Source organism: Scomber scombrus, chromosome 8 (assembly GCF_963691925.1).
Source record: "Scomber scombrus chromosome 8, fScoSco1.1, whole genome shotgun sequence".
Lineage (NCBI taxonomy): Eukaryota > Metazoa > Chordata > Actinopteri > Scombriformes > Scombridae > Scomber > Scomber scombrus.
Genome location: NC_084977.1, coordinates 18,965,329 through 18,992,824, shown reverse-complemented (window position 1 = coordinate 18,992,824; position 27,496 = coordinate 18,965,329). Strand labels below are relative to the sequence as shown.

At 38.9% G+C, this 27,496-nt stretch overlaps 1 protein-coding gene and 1 pseudogene across 1 annotated transcript in view; one reads left to right on the top strand and one right to left on the bottom strand.

Moving 5' to 3' along the window:
* The window catches only part of hykk.2 (hydroxylysine kinase, tandem duplicate 2), a 185,294-nt gene that overhangs the window by 15,534 nt on the left and 142,264 nt on the right, over nucleotides 1-27,496 (bottom strand). The window lies entirely within an intron of this gene.
* Nucleotides 1,673-25,531, top strand: LOC133985217 (uncharacterized; annotated as a pseudogene).

The following is a 27,496-nucleotide window of genomic DNA, read 5'->3' as shown; positions in this document are numbered from 1 at the left end:
GTTATTGTTGAAATTGTTGTTTTGTTTCCTGTTATTGTCAGTAAAAGAGGTAAGTTTCTGTAATTGTGGTTTTGTAAAGGTGATTCCATTTAGTTTTCTTGTTTTGATGACTTTGCCAGCACTGATTATATGATAGTCTGAATTCTGTGTATAAATGTACCCATAGTATGGTGCCCGAAATTCCTGTAACGCAAAAACATTGTGTCTATGATATACTTTCTGCTAATAATCCCACATTTAATTCAGTTCATATATGAACAATCGCTCTCCATGGCTTGAACTTGAAACTTTGGAAAAACAAGTTGATCGCATATTGTGCCTCAACCACCCTAAACAGGGCATAACAAGCCTCTAGGTGGGTGGTGTCATTTGAGAAATATGCACAAATCACTCTTTTTGCTACATGCCTCACGTTACCTGCATAGTTAAAACTCGGGCTGAACGCTGCAAGGCTCCCACTGTGGTTCAATGATTGATAGAGATGGAAGTCCTTCGAATACCAATGTTCAAATTACAAATGCTGGCACACACCAAAAAAGACTTTGTGCATGTTGTGTTCTTTGTGTCCATACACTTACTAATGGTACTTATTAATTACTAATGGTAATTATTACTAATAATGATGATGTAAGTTGCCAATTTAAAGGTAACATATGCTTTATTATGCTATGATTGGATATCTTTGCTAAACATGCTTCAAGTTCCAAAACCCCAGGCTTCAATACACTCTGAATGCTTAATTTGTGATGGTTTTTCTACCTTGTTATGCAGGCATATACAGTAAATGGCTGACCATTTCAAAGCCTTTGTTGCTACGGTTTTGCATTGTCCACTCATACTTTGGTTTGGCTTTCAGCTCAAACATGCAGGATGTATTTGAGAAGTTGACATATAGAGTAAAGAATGAGAAAAAAAGTTGTAAAATCCTACTAATATTTGTTTCATGGTCTGTTGAGCTGGCCAATAAGAATAGGGTGAGTATTAAAGGAGAGCTTTAAAGAGAGGAGCTAAAACAACCTGCTGTAGACAGAGGCTGAACTGAGGGGCTGCGTATAGTGTCGGTATGAGTTTAATAAGGAGTTTTTTTAACTGCAAAACATCAGAGGAAATTGTGCATTTTAAGTCCCCTTTAATTACACAGTTACTAATCAAAAGAAACCTATCGAAAAATGCTCTAAATCCCCATAGAGTTCACATATTGCAGGAACAAGGGACTTTCAATAAAGTCTGAAAGAAAGACAGCGGTACTGTGACTACATCATCCAGTGTTTCTCAGTCATCTTCTTTTAACTTCCTACATCATAACAGTCATACAGGTTTTCCTGCTGTGAGAAATCTTTTCTTATTAATTGCCCAATTAGTGCCCATTCACTACATCTGGACTGATAAATTATTCATCAAGTCAAATGTGCCCTTTATGACACAAATTCAAAGACATTGAATGAGCCATTTCACAATAAATTATTTCAAATTCTTGATCTTACTAAATTAGTTAAAAAAAAGTATTTTTACACTTTACTAATGATATACATACACTCACCGGCCACTTTATTAGGTACACCTGTCCAACTGCTCGTTAACGCAAATGTCTAATCAGCCAATCACAACTCAATGCATTTAGGCATGTAGACTTGGTCAAGACGATCTACTGCAGTTCAAACCGAGCATCAGAATGGGGAAGAAAGGTGATTTAAGTGACTTTGAACGTGGCATGGTTGTTGGTGCCAGACGGGCTGGTCTGAGTATTTCAGAAACTGCTGATCTACTGGGATTTTCACGCACAACCATCTCTAGGGTTTACAGAGAATGGTCCGAAAAAGAGAAAATATCCAGTGAGTGGCAGTTCTGTGGGCGCAAATGCCTTGTTGATGCCAAAGGTCAGAGGATGATAGTGCGAAAACTGTGGCAAAGATGAGTCAGATCAGGAGTTCAGCTTAATGCATGATTTAATACGAGCTCGGTTCTCGCCGTCATGCATTCAGACAAAGACAAGGATTGTCTAAAGAATCCTAATATTTATACCTTCGACACAGTTGCTCAAATATAGTACAATGCCCATCTTGGGTAGAATAGGATATTCTTGGTAAGGTCGTAAAAGTTATTCTGGTCATTCTTTAACAGGTTTGTCAGACAGCCTCCAGACGTGAAGGAGCCGCTGGACTATAGTCAGCAGAAAATACATACTAACAATTCCCCCTTTTTCTATTTGATGTCTTTTTCTTTTCTTTTCTTATTTATTTATTATTCTTTTTCTTTATGCATTTTATATTTTTTTTGTTATTTTGTATGCTTACACTTCAAACAATTGAAAATACTTAACATTATCAATTAAAACTAACATAAACATGTAACTGGGGAGTAAATATTATCACAAATAATCTAAACCTCTTTCTAGGCATCTTCAAACTTTATATCATGGACACATTCCATAAATATAAGGCTTGAGGAATATCTAATCACTTATATTGAACAGATTATCCTATCACAAAGTAGATCATAGACACGGCTTCTTCAGGACATGTCCGGTTCTTCCTCTCTTCCTCTTCTAATAGCGGCAAGCTTATCCTTCTTGCTGGGTTCCGGGGACGAGGGACCTATTGTTACCCGACCCCCCCCCCGTTCACCCAGTCTTCACACCACCGCCGTCGAGAAGGTTGGGATCCATCCCAAACGTGTTCCATGGTAGGCCGCTCCTGAGGGTGGACTGTCCATCACTAGTCATCGCCGTGGGATTCCTCGGAAGAAGTGGATGTAATAGAAGTGGAATCACTACTGTCAGCTTCGGATGGAGCATAAATGGTCACGTTCCTAACCGGATTCTGTATTAAAGTCATATTAGTAACAGAATGAAGAGATTTCAAGATTAGTGCTCGAAAAATAGGAAAGCAACAACCCATTAACACGATTACAATGAGAACAATCCCTATGATAGGTGCAAATATGCTCAAAATCCATGCAATGGTAGGGTGTCCTCCAAAAAATCTGGAAATGTTATCCCATGGTTGTTGATCCAAATAGCCTCCTGTGACTCGTGCATCTTTGTTAGTACGTACGATTCCTTCTTGGATCCCTCTAAGGTTCCTAATTGCAATGGTCAAATTGCCAAGACCTTCGGATTCGGATGGAAGATATGTGCAGCATCCTTCTCCAACAATAGCACATACTCCTCCTTGGGTAGCTGTCCCTGCATCTAATGCTACACGATTATCAATAACAAATTGTCGAATTAAAGCAAGTTCATTACTGATAGACTGGAGACCATGAAATGTAGCATTAGCCACCAATGCTAAGTCGTGTCGCGTTAGTGCAATTAGATAATGATTAGCATACTGTAATTCTGTATTCCAAAATATAGTCTTAAAAACCAGTTGGGAGTGGGTATAAATCTGATGATCAAAAGGTAAAGCGTAATATTGCTTTGCCAAATCTACAGGATTGTTGTTCTTGAGATGTATGTATTCTGCGAGTTCAGATGCATCTCTTTTATATCTCTGAGAGCCTGTATGATTCGGAAAGAATTCAACCGGTTCTGCTATGTATATTACGTCATTTAATGTACACAATGCACATCTTCCTTTAAATAAAGGTGGTAGACTGTTCCACACGTTGGTTCCACAACACCAGTGAAAACCTGGGGTTATGGCTATACCCATTATGGACAACATTGAGTAGTCACTAACATGATCAAGCATCATGCGGCATTGTTCGTGTTTCAAGAAACCCATATTTTGTCCTATCCGCGACTCGGGTGGTTTTCCATTTACACAAACATCATAGATTGCGGTATGATTAACTGTGGCTGAGGATTCAATAGGTGTGATAGATAAATCAGCAGGTACTTGGAAAATATATTTCTTATAGAAATTTGGACATCCCATTAGTGAAGGATAATGTGCTAAGACATGGAATTTTGTAACATGTACTACAGAAAGATCATTTCCCTTTTGCTGACTAATAGTTAGGTTTGAATAAACAACATACTGAGCCATTTTATGAAAGAAATTGTTTAGTTTCTGAACTAGATTGGTAGTTTTACCAAAATGCATGTTATTAGGCCGTATTATGGGTCTCATGGAAGACGTAGTCAACTCATGAGTTCCTGTTTTAGGATGATTTTGAATCACATATTGATATGCTAATATGCATAAAGATGGTAGCCCTTCGGGTCCTTCAAGGGGCTTAGCTACTAGCATAAACATATCCTGGGTTGATTGAGGGAGTAAAGAACATGCGTAACAAGATCTCTTGGTCATTCTTCTAACCTTGCTTTTAAGTGATTGATACCACAAATTGGTTGAGAAAGGATGACTTGATTCTAAGGATAAATCAAATTCCTTGTACGCCGTATCCTGATTTACTTCTATATTCATTTGTGAGTTATCATCATTAGAGATTTGAGATGGCCATTCAATTTTCTTGGGAGGCCATTCTTTTGAAACTTGATCATTTTCTTGGTCTGTTTTAGCTTGAAACTTCTCTGTCTTTGCAATCCAATAAGGTGCGCGAGATCCTTGCCAATTGGGTGGTATGAAAGTATACATATTTTCTCCGCAAAGCCAAATCCAGTATTCTGTTGCTGGTATCGGATAGCTGGAGAGAATTAAAATATTATGAGGACAATTACGAGTGACTCCCATACTATGTTGTATGATTCCTGTTATGGCATTCACACATACTTGGGGTGATTTAATTTGTGTGGCTTTGAGTACAATCGGTTGAAAATATACAAAAGCGTCTTGATCTAAGTGTACGAAAAAATTTGGAAGAAGATCCTTCCATACTGCATTACAGAATTCAACAGTTGGTCTTTCAGTTATGACGCTTAGCACTATAGTTCGGGTGACAATTACTTCATTTGTTACTGATTGATACTCAACTCGCACATCTACAGTGTATTCTTCTAATGTCACATAAGTAACATTTTGGATGTAGTAGGATTGAGTTGCGTTAGGAGTTAATGGATAATACAAACACTGCATTTCCAAGTCAGTAATGGGAACATGTTGTAGCATGCCAACTTCTAAATATGGCTTAGGCTTTGTAATTCTTGCTGGAATTGCTCTTCTCATGCGTTTATAAGTGTCATTGCTCAATAATTCCTCCTGACGTGTTAGTGTGTTATTATCTGATTCTGGCTTCCAATTATCTTTACTTGTATTGTTATTTTCACATGTAACAATGGTGTCAGTATTGGTATTACAAGCGATGAGTACATAAGGGATAGTTACACAACAGGCAAGTATACAACAAGCGATCACGAGATTTATGTATAGATATGCCTGAGGTAAGTTGTACTTCACACTTGTGTCATGCGTCTTATTAATCTTGCAATTTTGCCGAATTTCTATTAGTTCGTCGCTGCTGTTGATACTACGCTCGGAAGGGGCGCAGCCTTGACTCTGGTGGCATGGATCCATTGTGGTTGGCCTTTGACCTTGACCGCCGTCCGTGTCACCAATAGAACTTGTGTTGGTGGGCCGTAACGTGGTTCTCCTTCGGTCGGTTTCAGACTGCGGACCAGGACATAGTCTCCTGGTTGGAAAGCATGTGTGGGTGTTTCAGCTGGGGAAGGAAGAGAATCTATCACCTGCTGAGAATATTTAGAAACAAAAGAAAATAAATGTTTAACATAATTTTGTTGCATTTCCTGTAATTGTGTTAAATCTTCTGCCGGTCTCGCATTTAACTGAACACCTAAAGGAAAAGGACGGGCCATTAGTACTTCATGTGGTGACAAACCAGTAGTTTTGTTAGGCATTGCTCTGATTGACAAGAGTGTAAGAGGTAAAGCCTCAATCCAATTCATTTGTCTCGATTGATGGATCTTTACCAATTTGTCCTTTATAGTTCTGTTTGTACGTTCCACTTGTCCTGAACTTTGCGGGTGGTATGGAATATGGAAAGTCCATTTGATTCCTAGCGCTACTGCTAATTGTTTAGTCACACGTGATGTAAAGGGCGTGCCATTGTCTGAATCAATGCCCGCAGGTATCCCGTATCGTGGAATGATATGTTCCATTAAGCACTTAACAACTGTTTGTGCATTTTCTTTTCTAGTAGGAAATGCTTCTGGCCATTTGGAAAATCTATCCACGATTACCAAGAGATACGGATAACCTCTACATTTTGGCATATGTGTAAAATCAATCTGCAATGATTGAAAAGGTCCTTCTGGTTTAGGCAAGTGGTCGTGTTTTGGTCGCTTTACATGTGGATTACAGCGCGCACAGATCAAGCATCTTTGAATAAATCTTCTAACATGTTCTTCCAATCCTATTGTAAAAAACAATTTAGAGATGTAGTCTGTTACCGCTTTGTAATTAACGTGCGTCACACCATGTACATAGGAAATAAGAGAATCATATGCTAGTTTGGGTAAAACTATGCGGTTGTCTCTAAATTTCCATAGATCGTCAACATCTTGGTGGCATTCTTTTTTCTGCCACAGTATTATTTCAGCATCCGGGGCTTGTTTCTGGAAGGTAAGCAGATCATTAATGGTAAACGGTGGATCCGAAATCTGTGCAGCAATCACAACAGTATTTAGCCAAGGTGGGAAGGAAGCATTCACAGCTGCATCCTTAGCATATTTATCAGCTAAATTGTTACCTTTTACTACATCTGAATCTGCTCTTGAATGTCCTGCGCATTTTACTATAACAATTTGGGCTGGTAACATCAAAGCTGTCAATAATTCCTTGACCAACTCGGCATGTTGAATTGGTTTTCCTGCAGTTGTGACAAAACCACGATTTTCCCATATTTTACTGAAGTCATGTGCCACCGAAAAAGCATATTTTGAGTCCGTATAGATAGTGACAACTTTATTTTCTGCGATCAAGCATGCTCTTGTCAAGGCTATCAGTTCTGCAGCTTGTGCTGATGATACCGGTAACCTATATGCCTCTACACATTGATCATGGTCATCTACGATTGCGTAACCTGATAATGTAGTCTTATCGTCGGGGCGCATGGAGGATCCGTCACAATATAAGATAAAGTCGCAATTTTCTAAGGGTGTTTGTTGTAGATCAGTTCTTACGCTTGATGTAGAATTAATTAATTCCATACAATCATGAGTATAATTTTCATCTTCTTGCTTTGTACCATGCAGCAATGTTTTTAAATGTATAGCTGGATTTGTGTGGGTAGTAGTGGAAATAGTGAGGTTTTGGGTTCCTGTTAAAATGTGTTCGTAATTACTACGTCGTTGGCTAGTCATATGCTGTGTGGTTATATTAAGAAGAATGATGTTAACTGCATGTGTTGTATGAAGCGTTAATGGATGTCCTAAAACTATAGTTTGTGATTTTTCTACCATTATAGCAGCGGCAGCGACAGCTCTTAAACATGGGACCATGCCTTGAACGATTAAAGGTAAAGTTTTAGAGTAATATGCCACTGGTCTTAACCTGTCACCATGTGTCTGAGCCAAAACAGCAGAAGCAACAAGTCCATTTTCTGCGACGTACAGGTGGAAAAGCAGTTTGTAGTCTGGTAGGCCCAGAGCTGGAGCGGTACAGAGGAGGTATTTGATGTGACGGAAGGCTTGCTTCATTTCATCGGACCACTGAATATTGTCCAAAGTGCCTTTAATTGTTGCCTTTCGCAAGATGGAGTCATACATTGCATATTCTGCGAGCCACGCTCGACAATAATTCACAAGACCCAGAAAAGATAAAAGTTCTGTTTTTGTTTGAGGTCTTTTAATGTCTTGGATCGCTTTCACTCTTTCCGGGGAGAGGTACCGGCATCCGTCCTTTAATACGTATCCCAAGTAGTTGACAGCTGGTTGACAAAATTGGAGTTTGGCAAGGGATGCTCTATGTCCGCCCACAGCCAGGTGTGTGAGGAGAGCAAGAGAGTCTTGAACACAACTAGACTCTGTCGGCGAAGCTAGGATGTCGTCCACATACTGTAAAAGCGTAGACGGGCCGGGTAAGGTTAATTGAGCCAGGTGCATATTAACTGCAGCAGAATACACAGCAGCAGAATCAACAAAGCCCATTGGTAGTCTGCGCCAAACATATTGTTCGTTCTTAAAGGTAAAGGCAAATAGATCCTGTGTATTCTCATGTACTGGAATTGAAAAATATGCCGAACAAAGGTCCACTACTGTATAGTATTTTGAGTCTGCCGGCAACGCTGCTAGAATGGAATTTGTATCCGGTACAATTGGAGCTATGGGATATACTGCTTCGTTAACTTTTCTTAAATCTTGTGTGAATCTATATTTATTTGTTCCATGCTTCAAGATTGGATTTATAGGCGTGTTATTTTGTGACTGTCTTTTGACAATTACACCTTGTTGTAATAGACTCTCGGTGACTGGTCTAATTCCCTCTTCTTTTTCTTTTGACAATGGGTATTGTTTCACATATACTGGGTACTTATTAGGATCAATCTTGGCCTGATAAGGAGTAACGTTCAATAAACCCACATGATTAGCATGTAGTGCCCATAAATCTGCGGGAACTGAAGCTAATATTGAAGGTGGTTTTAATGAAATCTCTGTGACTTCTTTGACGTGAAGATGTGGTTTGCATTCATTATGTAAGATCTTAATAAAGAAATGTGATGGTTCAAATCCATACGACCAGACAATGTAGTTTTTGTTTTGATCTGTATTATCAGGAATTCTGTTAAGATGCAATCTACATGATTCCATTAAAAGATCAATGTCATTAAAATCTGTGCGTACTGCGCAGACAAACGATTCAATATCCTTAGAAGTGTTTTTCCATAATAGCAAGAGTCCATGTGGTGATACATAAAGACATTGTGGGATTTCTTGCATTTCAATTTGTTCAATTTGTTTATTGGAAAATGGCGGATCTACTGGCTTCATATTTAGAATTTTAGCAGCAACAGCAGCCTGACATGAGGCTAGTTTCTTAAGTCCTCCCATTGTAAATAGTTTGGATAGAAAATCAACATTTGTTAGAGTGGAGGCAGTCTTATAAGATATACCTATCTTGTGAGAAAATAGCTGGTACATTTTATTTGCAGGAATAAGAACTTCAATACCATCAGGTGAGCATGAAATGGTTGCATTTAGTTTACTTAACAAATCCCTTCCTAATAAGGACATGGGTGTTGTTGCACTCACCACAAATGAATGTTGTAGTTTTATTTCATCCAAATCCACTTGTAATGGCTTGGATAAAAATTCAGTTTGAGGGACGCCACTGATTCCGACAGATTGAATGGATTATTTACTCATAGGACATTTTAAATCCTTTTGTCTTAGGCAAGAAATAGTTGCTCCTGTGTCCACTAAAAAAGGAATTCTTTTTCCTGATATCTGTAAACTTAATTGTGGTATTTCTGATGGGTTATTAGAAATATGGAATTGCGGAGCACTAATTATGAGTTTAAAATTACCATTCGTGTCCCCCTGTCGGTTGTCCTATGTATTCCACAATAAATGTACAGGTCTATTTTCAGAGGATACCTGAGATTGCTGATGACTATTTAATGTAGTCTGTTGTTGTGGCTGAAAATTGGTGTTAGTCTGTGGGGCAAACAAAGCTCTAGGCTGGCGGGGAGTATAAGGTTGTGTTTGAGGTCCTCCCATCATTTGGTATTCATCCTGCCTCTTTTTTATACAATCTCTGGCCCAATGTCCTATTTTCAAGCAATAGTGGCATGCGTCAGTGTTTCTTAAGGGTCTCCAATTTCGCCTTCCTCTGTTAAACCCTCTACCTCTTTGTGGGAGGTAGCCAAAACCTATTTTGGGTGTGGGGGGCCCCATTTGACCTGGGCCTCCATATATCGTATTTCCATCCCTGTCTCTTGGTGGAATCTGTTGAAAAAGCATAGTGTTATTTTCATCGGACTCAAAAAGCACTTGTGATCCCTGTATCTTAGGTTTGACTGTTGTAAATAATCCTACAGCATCTAATTCTCTTATCTTCCTTAGCAACGCACCTGGGTTGAGTGAATAAATGTCTGGAGCGGATAATTTTAGAGTGTAGGCAGCAGTTGGGTCTAACCCGTTCAAGAACATTGATATGAAAAATGGGTCTTCTTCTGTTTTCATTTCTAGTTTAGCTTGCTCCTTCCAACATTTCTGGAATCGAGAAGCATATTCATACATGGGTTCATTCGGCTTTCGTTTACAGTTTAGGACTTGAGATACATCTCTATCATGTCCTGCGTTTTTCTTTAGAAATGCAGTCAGTTCTATTAGATGGTCTTCTCTATGTTTTCTCTTTAACCACGGATATTTGTTTTCTAACTGTATTTCTCCTTCTATCGGTCCGTCATTATCAAAATCAAGAGTGTAGCATTCTTTCATTAATGTATCAACTGTAACATTAGGCATCAGAGTGGTTAAAATGTAGCGTACATCTTTACCGGACAATGAGCTTTGCATTAAAGCAGTTCTCCACCAGTTTATAAATCCATGTGGATTGTTTAATGGTGAAGGAGCATCTTGTGTGATACGTGAGATTTCGGCAAGAGATAATGGTTTATCAAGTACCCGATCGTCAAAAGTCATTAATGGTGTCATAACTTTGATATCATGTCCCTGTGGATGGTCGCTTTGATCTGACTGTGTCACAAAGTAGTTAATCATATCACATACTTGTTTTGCATCAGTTTCAGATATTCTTGAAATTATAGCTTGAATTTGTTTAGTGTCTAATGGGACATTCAAATTCAATCTCACATCCGTTTCCCTTTGATAACGTTTTACTGTTGATTTAAAGCTATCAATCAAGCCTTTGGATATCTCATTTACTTCAATATCATGTCCTGTCTTGATCACAGTCAACATTCTTCGAAATTCTTTTGCCATGCACTCTGTTGCATATTTCATTTGTTCGTCACAAAGTTGATCTGATTTGTACTTTCTTTTCATGGACTCAAAAGCTTTCTGGCAATTTTGCAGCCATTCATCAATGCACTGTTTCCTCCAAATCTTGGTTTGTGTAGAAATGTTATCAACATCAGGAAAAATGATTGTGGGAATAACCTTAGCAATGTCTTTACTAGATTTTGTCTTTGTATGTGATATGCCAGAACAAGCAACCATCAGGTCATAATCATCATCTGATTCATATGCAGGAGGATGCACAAAGTTATGCAAATTTGGATATATTGAGACCGTGTGATTGACAGCAGAGTGTGTTGGGTCAGGTTTCTCTGAGTCCTGAGTCATGAAAGTCAGTGTCTTGGGTTTTCGCTTCTTAGGCTTTTGAATGTTCTCAGGCCATTGTTCACTCATCAAATTCCAAGCTTTAAATACATCATTCATGTAGCCAAGATCCCAATTTGGACTCGGGACTGCAGTATTGTCGAGTAAATACCCCTTTATTATGTCCAACTTAGATTTGCTAAAACTGCCATCTCTAGGATATCTATTATCTGTCCATTCAGCGATATCTGTTAGAAATGGTTCAACATAATAAAATCCTAGCTTAGTCTGCATCCACTCTCTCGGTGTCATCAGCTCAGCTGTTTTGAATGGAACATTTTTCAAATGCGGGTTAGTCTTCAGCAACTTTTTCATAGCCTTTCGCTCTTTCTTGGGTAAGTCATGCTCTGATCTGTTTTTAATATGTATCGATTTACATTGTGAGGTTTTACTGAGTGTCTTCCCCATTGTTAAATGTTATATACTGACAACATAAATACACATGCATACATGCATTAAGCAAGAATTGGTATATAAAGTTTTATCTTTATTTTTTTGAATATAATTTAAGAATTTGTGCCGTTTGATTTTATGGATTGAATTTCACTCTGCTGCGTCTCAAATGTTGCTCGATCGATCGAGACTTACACCTGCCACTGTTCATGTAATTACTAATAATTATTCTATTAATTACCACAAGACAACCAATCTATTTTCCTCTCCACATCTCAACAGCTGTCTCCAAAAAAACAGTGTATTTTACACAAATAATTGCAACGCCTGTCACCTAGAACCGGGCCGTGCCATCGGCTCCTGCCATTCAAAAAGGTACAGCGTATTTTGCACGAATAATTTCAACGCCTGTCACCTAGAACCGGGCCGTACCAGCGGCTCCTGCCATTCAAAAAGGTACAGCGTCTCTTACGCCCCACCATCAAAAGTGGTCGTTTTCAATACACTTCAGCGCGCGTCCTTCCGACGCCGCTTTCAAATATGCATGCTCATATAGTGTGCGGCAACTTTTTGGGACACAGCATTACAGTATCAATCCATATAGGCAAAAGTCAATTAAAAATGAATTCACAGTTTACACTTTCAGGTTCTTTCTTGTGTTCTGTAAAAGGTAAGCAGAAAATCTATGCATCAGAATGTATAGTTATTTTGCTTACCTTAACACATCGTGTTCGTGACGCCAATTTGATAGTGCGAAAACTGTGGCAAAGATGAGTCAGATCAGGAGTTCAGCTTAATGCATGATTTAATACGAGCTCGGTTCTCGCCGTCATGCATTCAGACAAAGACAAGGATTGTCTAAAGAATCCTAATATTTATACCTTCGACACAGTTGCTCAAATATAGTACAATGCCCATCTTGGGTAGAATAGGATATTCTTGGTAAGGTCGTAAAAGTTATTCTGGTCATTCTTTAACAGGTTTGTCAGACAGCCTCCAGACGTGAAGGAGCCGCTGGACTATAGTCAGCAGAAAATACATACTAACAGAGGAGAATGGCCAGACTGGTTCGAGCTGATAGAAAGGCAACAGTAACTCAAATAACCACTCGTTACAACCGAGGTATGCAAAAGAGCATCTCTGAACGCACAACACGTCGAACTTTGAGGCGGATGGGCTACAGCAGCAGAAGACCACACCGGGTGCCACTCCTGTCAGCTAAGAACAGGAAACTGAGGCTACAATTCGCACAGGCTCACCAAAATTGGACAATAGAAGATTGGAAAAAGGTTGCCTGGTCTGATGAGTCTCGATTTCTGCTGCGACATTCGGATGGTAGGGTCAGAATTTGGCGTAAACAACATGAAAGCATGGATCCATCCTGCCTTGTATCAACGGTTCAGGCTGGTGCAATGGTGTGGGGGATATTTTCTTGGCACACTTTGGGCCCCTTAGTACCAATTGAGCATTGTGTCAACGCCACAGCCTACCTGAGTATTGTTGCTGACCATGTCCATCCCTTTATGACCACAGTGTACCCATCTTCTGATGGCTACTTCCAGCAGGATAACGCGCCATGTCATAAAGCGCGAATCATCTCAGACTGGTTTCTTGAACATGACAATGAGTTCACTGTACTCAAATGGCCTCCACAGTCACCAGATCTCAATCCAATAGAGCACCTTTGGGATGTGGTGGAACGGGAGATTCGCATCATGGATGTGCAGCCGACAAATCTACAGCAACTGCATGATGCTATCATGTCAATATGGACCAAACTCTCTGAGGAATGTTTCCAGTACCTTGTTGAATCTATGCCACGAAGGATTAAGGCAGTTCTGAAGGCAAAAGGGGGTCCAACTCGGTACTAGCAAGGTGTACCTAATAAAGTGGCCGGTGAGTGTATATAAAGCACTTGGCACTTGCTGCTATTGTATTGTCAATCCTTGAATATGGCCTCATTCATGTGGATGACCAGAAGAGTATTCATGTCACATGGAAGAATGAAGCTGAACAAGAAGAGACAAGTGGTATCAGAAGAGTCTTGGATAAGAAGTGAAACAATAAATCGATTTCCCTTCTGGATATCAGAGAGATAGGATAGGTGTGGAAAAACTAAATTACAGTAGTATGCATTATCATTTCTTTGGCTAGACTCATATTGAAACAAGTCTGGTTTCAGAAATTAGCTACCACCCGTGAACCATTTCTAAATAATGGATGCAAATAATGGGAACTCATCACAGTGTTTGTTGAATTGCTACCATCATAAATATTGCGGCAGTAAAGGACACACATGATATCCCAGTATAATGGTGAGCGAACTCTGATTACAAGCTGAAACTGATTTCTTTAAGAATACAGCACATGAAAATATAAAAAGTGGGATTGCAGTCCGTGACTAATAGCACTGATTTGTTGAAGTTGTTTTTCATAAAATTGCTTGAATGGGAGAAAGTAGTTTATAAACCATTTTAAAAATGTCCCTTTTTTTCATCCATACATGTAGAAATTAGTCTAATAATAATAAAACAATTTCAGTAGCCAGTAGTTGCTGGTCAACATAACAAAGAGCAATTCCCTATTCCTTATATATAACAGCCCCATCTTGTATACAGCTTTGACAATGCATTCATGAAACGACACACACCTACTGATAAAAAATCAAACATCCTCATGTCACTGCATTTCCACACAATAATTTCCTGTCAATATATTGTCTTTCTCAAAATTAATTCTACTCACATCATTTCTTTCAGCATGGAAGCTGAGAAAAGGCCTTTTGTACAACAGACAAGAAAAGCACAGGTGTTACTAATGACAGTTAGTCATGGCAGTGAGCCAGCATACCTGCTGATCCTGACCCTGAAACTGAAGCAGCTAAATGGTGTGCCGCCATAATTAACTGCATTACTCACAATTGTGTTTTTCCTACTGACATGTCAAAATGGCCTTAGTCTTTATTGTATTTTTTATCCTGTTAATGTTATGTGCACAAGTGCATTATCTTATTATCTTTGAGTAAGAGTCAATATCATTCAGAAAAGAAAGGTTAAAAGAAAGGTTAATTAATTTTGTTTTCATACAGTAACAAGACAACTAACCTTCTATCCTGAGCAATTTTGGTAGATAATGAGATAATTACTTCGTGAGCTTAAGAAACAAAATACAATACAATCATGGCTGCACCGTCATTGTTTTCACACTCGTGCTGTGCAAAATCCAACCACCCTTTTCATTTTTGTTCATCCCAATTGATTGAACATGTGAATTTTGAATGTTTAATTTTCATTTTTTAAATGTATTAATTTCAAAAGTTTTTTGCACAGAGAGAATCTATCTATCTATACATAACAGTAATGAAAATAAATTCAGTGAAATACATGATTAACAATAACAATAATAATAACAATATGAGTGATACTATCATCAATATGCATCCAAAACCATATTTCCACAAATCAAAGGGAAGTATTTATCCTGTGTTTTGGGGACAACAAAGGCTATCAAATGCAGTATCATTACTTAACTAGAGAGTAGATCACTAATATAGTGTCATATTGAATGGGAAAGTATTAGTAAGATGCAGGGGAAATAAGTTGCAAGAGAAATCAGATGGAGATGGTAAATTAACCTGTTCAGTCAACCAACTGCAGCTGTTACTGTGGTTGGTTGATTATTTAATTTTTACAAAGGAATTACCACCCTTTAGCAATGTAAATCCAAGGCCACTTTAGCTTGTGGTCTAAAACTGTGGTAAATCTACAATATAGCTCACAGTACATGCTGGAAGTTGTTGTGTCAATATGCAATATGGGCATATTAAAACATCATCCTATGTTAATACTTATTTTAGGATAAAGCCTGCATTGAAAAATAAAGAGTCCTGTTTAACCTGAATTGAAGAATGTCTTCTTCCCTGTTTGAGTGGGGGTTATCAGTGATCTGTCTATTTACCATACATATTTGCATGTATTCAAGGGGACAGTGCCTCTGAAAGTCATTAGCATAAAGAAATACTTTAAGGCATAGGATCCCTTCATATTGCACTTTTAATATGTGTGATGGGAGACAAAATCCACACCTTTCCTTCTACACAAAAATGTACCTAAAAGTGTATTAGAAACTGAAATGAAACTTAAGATTTATTCAAATGTAGCCAATGATGTTGATTTACAACTTAACATATTATTCAATACAATAGAACACATGAAAATGGCATGGCCAAAAATGTTGGTGCCCTTAACTTAATATTTTGCAGCACAGCCTTTGAAGGCAATACCTACTGTCAAGTGCTTTCTGTAACTCTGAATAAGGTTTCCACACTTCTTCACTGGCAGTTTGAGCAGTGTTCCAGTTGTCTCAGGTGGTTTCAGCTCTTTCCACAGATGTTCAATGGGATTCAGATCAGGACCCATAGCAGGCCACCTCAGCGTTTTATTATCATCCACTCATGAGTGCTTTTTGATGCATGTTTGGGATCATTATCCTGCTGTTGTATCTCCAAAATCTGATTTCAATGAACTGCACAGATTCAAGGCACACAGTGCCTGAGGCAGCAGAGCAACCCTAAAATATCTCTAAGCCTCCTCCATATTTCATAGTACACATGGTGTTCTTTTCTTTGAAGGCTTAATTTTTTCTTCTATAAATTTAGGATTGGCGTAATTTACCAAAAAGCTCTAATTTAGTTTTATCTGTCCAAAGCACATTCTCCCAGAGGGACTGTGGCATTTTGGCAAAATCCTGTCTGACATTTTTGTGCCTCCCTCTTAGAAATGGGGTCTTTCTGGGTCTTCTATAATGGAGTCCATTTTCTTTCTAACAGCAACAGATGGTGCAACTTGAAACTGCTGTACCTTGAACTTGAAGATCAGTTTAGATCGGCATTGAAGTTTTCTTGGTTCCTTCTCCACCATTCTAGCTATCCTTCTGTTCAATCTCGGGCCAATTTTCCTATTGCAACCACATCCAAAGATATTGGCTACAGTTTCATGGGCCTTGAACTTCTTAATAATATTGGCAACAGCGGTCACAGGAATATCAAACTCTTTGGAGATGGGTAGGATGTAACCATGGTTGGTTGGCTTTTACCTTTTTTAAACATCTTTCCCCCACCCTCCAGTTTTCCTTCTTTTTTTCATGTTCAGTGCGATGCACACAGTGGAACAAAACAGCAGAGTAAGTAATTTTCTCTTTATAAATTGGTTACATGAGTTATTATACAATTGAAAACACCTGTGATACTAATTAAAACACAATAGTCTGCTTAAAGTATTACTACAAATCAATTCTTTGTTACAACTTCTAAAGGGTACCAATAATTTTGTCCTGCCTAATTTAAAATGTCTTTGTAGAATAACCATGAGTTCAATTATGTATACAACTTTTTTGTTTTGTTCCACTGCAAACCAAAGATAGACATGCGTTGATAATAAAATATATTTTTCGTCATTTTACCTGGTTTTGGGCTGCATGTTTCGTGGCCCAGGCTTTGGTTTTGCTCTGGTTTCTGGTTTGCTGGGTGCTACATAATGTGTTTTTTGGAAGTGTTGGTCTTTGACCCAGAATTGGATTGTTGGGTGCTGCACAAAAGGTAAGTGTTACTGTCCTGATGCACTGTGTAGAGATTTGCCCGTTCTATGGGTGTTTCCCCTTTATGGTTTGTGTCCATATAGATTTTTTCATTTTTTTGTTTGTTTTTGTAGTGTTGTGGTGAAGTGGTTAGTGTCAGTTGTTTTCAGACAACTGTCTTGGGGACATATCTGTGTGATTTTGTGAGGTTGCAGGTCACTTTCAAGTCTGTTGGTTTTCAGTACATAAAAACCTGCCACAAGCATCATGAAGACTAGGGATGAGTTGTTGGTAAGTTTTGGTTTGGCAGTTAGGGGAAATTCTCTGCAGCGGGTTGTCATTTGCCCAGGTGAATGTCTGGCAGTGAAAAAGTCACTGTGTGTATCAGTTCTGGACCAGTGTTGATGTTGTTGCTAATCTGCGTTTGGTGCTGAAGTTTAATGAGTAAGACCCTAAAACTTTTTTCACCCTCTTTGAACATGTTGCTGATGCAACAAATTGGCTAGATTCAGAAACAGTATTCATGCTTCAGTGCATCCTCGCTCAGGAGGCATATCCAACTCTATGTGCTGAGGATGGTTTGAATTATGATACAGTGAAATCTGCTGTATAAAAAGTTGGCCATGAAGGTTATCATCAGAAATTCATATACTGGGTAAAGGCCGATAAGCAAACAAAAATGGAATTTGTAATTTGACTTCCCATCATCAGCTGTGCAAGTTGATTCTTTTGACAATCTTTGTGAATTGATTGTGTTGGAACAGTTTAATAATGTTATCCCTCAATGCATTGCTACCTATGTAAATGAATACTCCACTGTGCTTAAAGAAGCTGAATTGGCTGATGATTTTGCACTGACGCATAAAGGTAGTTTATCAGAGATGTGCCTTTGGGTTGATTGGAAAGATGGGGATAATAACTCTGGTAGATCCACCACTCCTGCAGTGGTGGTAAGTTTTTGCCAGGTTTACTGTGTAAGCCTACATTTAAACAGTGACCTGAGGGTGCCAGAGGGTGTAATTAATGTCATTTGGAGGGTAATTCGAAGGACAAGTGTTCTCTGTTGAAGTCAAGACCGTCTTTCACCATCCCTTCTGTGTCGTTCACTGTGGTTAGCTTCCACTATGCTACGCTCTACAGTTTTGGAGCAGAGACTGCTGTGTGATTTTGTGTGGATTTGAGTATTGGTGCTGGCCCAAAACTAGTTCTGATTTTGAGCTGAACATTGCTGACGCTGCTGACATTGTGTCATTGGTAGCAGTGACAAGTATGCTCCAATAAAACTGTCACATGAAACAGGTGCTAGACACTCGTTTATAGTGGAGTCAGGGGATTTTGTACTGATGAAGGATACAGAGCTGGGCTTGATCCCTGTGCCACGTCATTTTATGGTGCTGGATTGTGAGCTGTTACAGGGCATTGTTCCGGTCGCTGTGCGCTCTGCATTGCCACTTGATGAGGTGGTTATGATTTTGGGCAATAACCTGGCTGGTACTGCTGTATGGGCCAATGTGCAACAGTCTCTTGTAATTATTTCCAAACTGCTAGTATCTGTGGAACCAGATGAGAGTGGTCAGAGTGATCCAAGGGTTTTTCCAGGGGATGTCAGGTTTTAAATGTATCTGTTTCTGATGATAAGTGAGCTAGCAGCAGCATTAGCAGATATGAAGCTGGACATTTGAAAAGACCACTGTGTTCTGACAATGGCATTTGTGCTAATGACTTCATGGTCCTGCCTGAACCTGCATATTTCACATATTGTCTAGCTCAACTGTTGGAATTATTCAAAAAGATATTCATGCAAGATGTTCTTTCATCTTCTACTCTAGATCAGGCATTGAGTGCCAGACAAAATTCTAAAATCTAACACACAATTTAAAAAAATTAAATGAGATTGTGCATATTTCACAGGAAGAGTAATATGTTTAGCTCAAGTACAGGATAACTATTTGCCTTAAAAACCTATGAAAATGATATGTGTGTAAGTGAAAGGTCAGTGTGGTAATAACTTATTAACATGCATCAGTTTTGCTGGGTTTAAGTCAACTTCTCTCTCAGAGATGTATCATTCATGACTAACAGATATGCTACGTGATACCTATGCCATTTTGAATTAGTCACTCTTCGTGTGCATCGCTTGTATCCAAGTAGTAACCTTTGGGGCTGAAAAATGAAGCCATCATGAAAGTGCCAAAAGCCACAGTTCCCTGACTGTCCATTTTAGGCTGACCCAAAAGCAGGCTAATCCCCATAGGATGCCCAATTTTGCAGCAGAAATAAACATGTTTACTACCTTGTGCAAATGGCTTGGAATAGAATAGAATAGAATAGAATAGAATAGAATAGAATAGCAGTGTGATGAGGTCACAGGTGCATGTGTACATTTAGAAAAAATGTGGGTGTTACAATTGTACCTTGCTCACCGTAGACTTACTTGGAGAGAGTGTACAGGACTTTAACAAAATGAGACATCTTCAATCACTCAAGCCTCCTTATAATGCTTTAATGTGCCGTCAATTACTTACAACATGTAATTTTATGATATTACTGCTATTCATCAAAGCATTGATTTATGTTCTTTTTCTTTAGATTTTTCACCAATGGTCTTAAAATTACGTTTTCTAAATAAAAAGTAATATATCATTTGATCCCAACTGCACTTTTATTTCAATTCCACTCTTTTGTGCAGCATTGTAGCAGTGTTTATTGTTTTTATTATTTATGAGCCCATTATCAACACTATGAATATGTAGATCTGTCTGCAAGTCTCCTGACCTGGTTTATGACATTTCAGAAACAGTTTTGAGAGATGGATGGAAGGGAGCGGGGGCTACTATGACAATGGCCAAACTACATACCAGTAAGACCTCCATTTAACGCAATGACCTGTGGTATAACTTTGTTTGTTAAACTCTCTTGTGAGTTTTGTGTTCCAAAATGTTTTGATTGCAGCAATGAGTGCATCCATGTTGCGTGGCTTGGTTTCACATTGTCACAAGTCCTTCAAGGCATGCCAGACAATTTCATTCAGGTTCACATCAGACAAACTACAGTAGTAAACGTTTGCCTTGATACAGAATAAAACCAAATGTATCTAGCTGTAATATTGGATGTAGGAATGTAGCTAAAACAGATGTATTATTGACCACTGGAAAAATGCGCAAATATTGAGCACTTTTATTCTCTTTTATTTATTTACTCCTCTTTTTTTTAAAGCACGTTGTTACTGGATACTTTGAAAAGTACAGATTATAATTGCTAAATCATAAGTCACTTACTGTGATGGGTTTGGAACCCAGTTGATTCCCTTCTGTTCAATGCAGACTCTGACAGTGGCTGTAGTGACTTTGGGATTGTTGTCTAAAAGAATAGAAAAGAAAGAAAAGATTAATTATTATGCAGATACACTACTTTGTGTTGTAAGCATGTCAAGGGTTGTTGGATGGAACCGAAGACAAAGTTTGATATACTGGGGGAGATGTGACCCCGTCTCGCGGAAACTAAGCACCTGTGTAACATGTGGCATCTGGTGGTTAATGGTGCACACTGCAGCTAGTGCTGGATAAAGAAGCTCGCCCCAACACCTCCCACCCACCCTGCCCCACCTCCTTTGCACAATTAATGTTTCAGCAGTTGCACCAAATGAACGCAGAAAAATATGTAACAACATGCTCACAATTACAATGTAAACACTATATATCACGCATACAACATACAAATGTTTCACAGGCATAATGCTTACCTTGTTCACCATCTTATGTTAGCATGTTAGAAGTAAACAGAAGTCAAAAGTTTGAATAAAACAGTCCAAATGTGTATTACACTCAGAGGACAGCTGAACATATTAAAGTACACTGATGGCACATTAAGCATTTCAGCATGAACATAAACCAGGCAGCTACAGACCAAGATGTGGGACAAAGCAGCATAAGAAAGCTGTATAAAATTAATCTACTGTGCATAATGCTGCAGCTGAGGTTTTTTAAAAGCAGTGAGCTGAAGTAATTGGGGCGTATCACAAGATTTTTTGAAATATTTTTTTAATTGTCACTTTAAATCTGGCTCCTTTATTATGACAGAGTAGGTGACAGAGCTTTCAGACTGTCCCTTCTTGTGAGGAAAATCGGTATATTTTTATATAAGTTGTAAGACTTCTCCTTTCCCTGGACAGGCTTACAAGAAAGAGAGGACGAATAAAATAACAAAGGATGGTGAAAGAGTCAGATTAAGCAAGGTATAAAATCAGAGAACTTAAGGCAATGAAGAAATTATGTTTTCCAAAGCTCAAAATTTCACTGAAAAAACTGTGTGTTGCATCATGCCAGTCACATAATACTTTAATTAGACCCGATTGCATCTGATATTGCAACAACAGAAAAATAATTTTCCAGACCTGACACGTCTCTGCAATTTGCCCCATGTGATAAGCCAAAATGAAGCAATTTCATAATATTGATTTAATTACAAACAATTTCTAAGCTTCATATTAATGCTGTTTAAAGGAATTATATCAAACATTCTGAGGAAAAATACACTTGTTTGCCATCCTAAACGGATGCAGATGGAAGAACAGATATCAGTTTTATCTCTGTGTATCCAGTAAAGAGATACAGTAGGTCTATTAGAAGTAAAAAAGTTGTTTTTAAACAAAAAACAACATAAACTATAAGCTTAAAGAAAAGGTCAAGTGAAATGTTTTATGGATCGAAGAGTTTTGACACAGTAACATCACTTGGTGATTGTTGGTTGGACATAATGCAGCTTCACCGTGTATCTTTTCCTAAAACTATGATCAAGTTTTTACTTTTTCTAAATATATGAAATAAGCAAGCTGTGATGTGTAAATTAAACATGTTTTAAGCTCCTGAAAGGAATGTTTTAACATATTTTATAGCATGTTTTGACAGACCTAGGATAGCTGGTATACATACAAATATGGACCATTCGGTATTGGATCCAAGAGATGAAATTGATTGATTGCTAATCATAACAACCATTTCTCAAAATGTCAAAAAGTTGTTAACTGTTCCTTTATAAATAAGCAGGTGTAAAATGTATTTAGAGTTATATTCTGTGCCAAATCTACAAGATATTGTGGTATTGTCTTGGTACTTAAGATACCTAGATAGCATACCTATTTATACCTATTTTGACTTCTACAGTCATTAGAGCACATGCGGGCATGTGAACACGCGCACACACATAAACACACACATGCACAGGTAAGGAGTTTTGCACACTGGGATGTAAATTAAAAAACTTGAAACATGTACACACAAGCTGCTAAAGAAATTAAACACCCACTGCAGACACTATGACTATCATGCAGGAACTATTCAGTCGGGCTTTTTGCAGCACAGCATGTCCTTTTGCAGGACATGCTGGCGGTGTGCGTGGTAAGAAAGGAAAAAAGGTCCAGACTGACTGGAGGAGAGAGAAGCAGGCATAAACAGTCATTACTAATTGACAACAGCTGCAGCTGCACTTCTGTGCCAGACAGTGCTGCCTCCTTCCCAAGAGAAATACCAGAAATGAAGGAGTAACAATCCATTTGACTATAAATGGTTTAAAAGAGCCAGTACAATTAAACAAATTGATAGATTATTTGGGTTGCTGACAAGAGTAAGAACATTTATAAGTGAGATCGGTCAGGTTTCTGAAGCTGCCTTGACTGTATATACCAGCAGGTGCACTAATTCTTAGCCACCTGCAGATTCTGCTCACAGCTTTCAACCAAAATGATGGTATTGACCCAGTCTATTAGGCAGTTAATCAGGGGTTGTCAACAGACTTCGACCTATGATGTGACTGCCACTTCCACAGTTGTTCTCTCCACAAACACGCTGTAGAGACTGCATTTGCTTTCTGCATAACTGTGAAATGGTCTAAGGGTACATACGCTGGTTTTGCAGCCTCTGGCCTACAGTATGCCCTGAAAATGAAGCCATGACACTATGTTGCTCTACCTGTCTCTACTTTGTTGAATCTCTCCAGGCCATCTGTTCAACTGGGCACCCAGCAAGCTGTACAGCTTGTGCAATGGTCAGGTACATTTGGTCTGAAAAACTGTTCCCCCACAGGGTAGTTAAGTGTTGTGCCTTGTTACATCCGCTGATTATTAATGAGTGTAGTGAACTGTCATTAAACTGCTCCATTACAAAAATCTTCAATGAGGGGAATTAGGAACATGAACACGTTCTGTCCCCTCCTCCTCCTCCTCCTCCTTTTCCCTCTCTGGAGCAGCATCAGCCAACTGTGTGTCCGCATTCAGGACAGTATACACATATACAGTTGCCCATCTGTCATGCATGTGGCTGTGCTTCTCCTTTATGGTCTGTTGCCCCATAGAAACCAATGAATGAGCCGAGAATTAAAGGGTGCGCAAGTTGGGAACTAATTGTGATCTTGATTATACACTTGATCAGTGGCGGCCGGTCAATGCGGGGCGCTGGGGCGCCGCCCCCATCAAATATCTGGCCAAAATCTACTTAAACATATTAAACATAAATGAATTAGAAAATGCTAAATAATTATGAAATAAATAGTATTTGTTAGCAAGATGGTCATGTTAGCCTCTAAGCACCTGTCATCATTCATTTTAAATCGATTCCAAATGGTATTTTATTAATTTCTATATGTACTTCCTGTATGCGGGGCGCCGGACTAGTGGAAGTCAATGCAAGCCCTCAAACTTTTGATAAGCATGTGACCTGAGGCTGCTCTCTCATTGGCCTGCGTCACGTTTCCCACGGGGCGCAGCTCAGTGCGCCCCGGACACGCCCACTTTTATTGGCAGCGAATTGTTGTTGTTTCATGTTTTTTAATCTACTGTGATTGGACAGTTCCGGCTGTCATTCACGCCTTCCCGTCAGCTGCTGTCATCCAAACTCCTGCTGACGGTAGGTTCAGGAGATGACGTTAAAGTGGAGCCGCGGAAATTAAAGAAGATTATTTTGTAATTTCTCTACAAAAACCTAATTTCAAAAGACTTTCACTACAAGAGAGAAAGAGGATAAAGCAGCAGCAGGTGATGGAGGAGCTGAGAGTTTCTCCTGCTGCTGTTATGATAAACGGAGCTGGCTAGCTGGATGCAGTGTGAGTTATTCCTTTTATTGCTTAATCTGTTTGCTGTTTCAAAGTGTCAGCACCGAAACGTTGTGGACAACGACAGGGGAACGAGACCTAAAACATCTCTCTGAAAAAAATCAAACAGAAAGCTGCAGCCATCGAGACAATAGCATGGAGCTAAGTTGTTTTTAGCAGACTTAGCATTGCTGAGCTCTTTCTGCAGCTGTTTCACCACATCTGGCCACATGTAGACCTCTGCTATGCCAAGCTCCAGAAGAGGAACATAGATTCAGTCAGTGGCTGCATCCAGCAGCTCCAACAGGACATATAAAAGATCAGGTAGTAGCTGCATTGCTGTTATTAATATTGTAAAGTGTTAAAAAATACTTTATAAAAGACATAACTATGAAGTGTAAAAAACTAAAATGCATAAATGCAGGATAAGAAATGATGGAAGTAATTTTGACTATTACAGTTGATTTGGGTACATTTCATTATTAAAATAAGTTAAATAAATTATGCCTAATCACAGCAGTGTATAGTGCTTAATGCGCCATCTATTGTCATGTTTAGGTATTGCAACAACTAACAGATTACAGTGAAATCAGGACTGAAGACACAATAACTAAAATATAGGTGGTGTCTCTTTTTAAGCATATTACCTTATTGGTAACTCTGCTTTAACTGCTGGTATCTTTAGGTGACGTGAGTGAAATGGGCATTTTATCATATCTGGTTATAATTTTTTATTCCTCTCTCTGTGGGTCAGAGATACCATACTGGGACAAACCAGGGGACATTATAGTATGTTGTTTTGTTTTTAGATTAGTTTTTCTTTCTTATTTATATTTTTTTGCTGCGGTATGAAGTGGTGCTACGGCTTATTTGACACTAACACTAGGACCACACAACCATCAAACTGCGCCCCCCCAAACATTTTTGTCACCAGCCGCCACTGCACTTGATGCATGCATATGTACTGTGAAGTCACTGTAGGTTATATGTACATGTATCTCATCTCCACAGCCTCCAACATTTCCCTGGTTGTGCTGGCACACATCATTAATTGATGGTATACAGCCAAAATCTGCAAAGCCTGACAATTCATTGTTACTTGTTCTCATTAGGTACCCTCCTGATCAGGGGAAGAGGCTGTCCAACAACCATCAATGGGCACTCACACCACCCCTCCAGGCTGCCCTGGTGAGGATGGAGTTGCAGTCCCTGAGGTCAGAGCCTGAAGAGAGAGAGAAAAGGAGGAGTTATGATGATTTCGAGACTAGTAAAGGTTAGCCAACATCCTCCATTCAGAGGACCAACAATACTGTGCAGGTGCAGCCTAGGACGGCTTTCGTATACTTTTATAGCAACTTCGGAAATGTCTCTAGGTCATTTGTGTATGTCATTTTCTTCAGGCTACATTCAGACAGAAATCAGCCCTCTGTTAAAACAATGTAAATCACTGTTTTGGTGGGGGCGTATTGTTGAGGTACTAGTGAGACAATGAAATACGATCCAGGAATTTGACATGGATTTATGCAAGTAAAGGCTTATCAGATGCCAAAACACCATGCAGCAGTTTGCAATACCCACATGCAGGATTTTACAATACAATTTGTAAATATGATCCTGCTTCAACTTATTTGAGGAATGCTGCAGTGCTTTGCCATGCCTTCTGCGTTGGCACCCCAACTGCAACACACTGCACCCATTCAAATAACTGAGAGAGCTACATTTTTTTAATGCAGAGCTGATGTGGGTCTCAACACCATCAGCAAAGGGGAAGTCAGTTTGGTCCAGCAGCTGCTGAACAATTACCTACTATGCCCGGTGAGCTTGTTGTAAGGCAGCCCCATCTCTCTGTGCTCGGGCCATCCTGTCAGTGTGTGGTCTTAGGCTTCCCGCAGCAATGTCAAATAATTTAGAGCGCAGCAGAATCTGGTCCATGATGATGACAGCTGCTGCTCAATTTCCTGCAACCCCCTGTGGCCACTACTGAGACAAGATGTTCTGTCTTTCGGGGGCTGCGAGAAGACATAACCAGATGATAAGAAAAATATAGGATATTTCAGGCAGGAGATAGTTAAGCCAGCCTCATTTAGACAAGATTGATAGATATGAACAGTAATCACCAATGGACTGTAGCGATGCAGGAGTCATTGTTGCTTCCATGTCAATTGTCACACTGTGGTTTGAAGACATTTTCTAATTAGCTACAAATCATTTACAGTAATTGTGCTTTAAGTGTGGGCAGAATTCTATTATTATGAAAGTAGATTTCAATCTCTGCATTCACGTGAGGAGAGGATGGAGGTTATCGAGGGTGGATGACAGAGAGAGAGTGAACATGTGTGTGTGTGTGTGAGTGAGTGTGTGAGTGAGTGAGTGAGTGAGTGAGTGAGTGAGTGAGTGAGTGAGTGAGTGAGTGAGTGAGTGAGTGAGTGAGTGAGTGAGCGTGTGTGTGTGATTGTGAGTGGGGCTTGAGGAGAGCGCGACAGACCAGGAGGAGAGAGGACTGAGCAAGCAGCACATTGTTCACACTCCATTCAAGACACTAATGTGTTTACACCAGGGAATAACTGCCAGGTAAGAATATTTATACTCTTTGGACAGCTGGATATTAAGATTTCAGGTTTAAATATCTTTAATGTATATCTATTAACTATTATAGAAATTAATAATCACTTGGTCACTCACTGTCCGGAAAATATAGTCAATGACTTAATGAATCCGCTATCATTGAGTAAATGTTTTCTATTTTGTCAATACTGTGTCATTCTTTAAAATAATATTTATCGCATTTCAAAAGGGAAATTTTTTTTTTTTTTAATTCCTTATATTATATTATTAACTGTAAAAGTCTGAATATGTAATATTTCCTACTATGCAGCAATGATCCATGTAAGGTATTTTATCCTATCATGGACACACATACCTGAACATTTCTGATAATGTAATTTTTTGGGTATGAAAGCATCAAAATGTGATTTGCTCTGACGACAGCACTGAAGCTATTATTGAATTTTTGTCAAATCTGACACCTTCTTCATTAAAATAAGTGGTGACTTTCTGTTCAAGCTAAACCAAGTCATGCATAAGTGGGTTGTATAGAGATGGAGTAATTGAACTAAAACCAGTGAAATGTAATTAGAGTGAAATCTTTGTAAGAATGTTATAAATCTGAAAATAGTTAATCCTGTTTTTCTTAATTCAGTCTTCGTTTATGTCCTTGTGGCTCTATGAGCAAATAAAACAAAT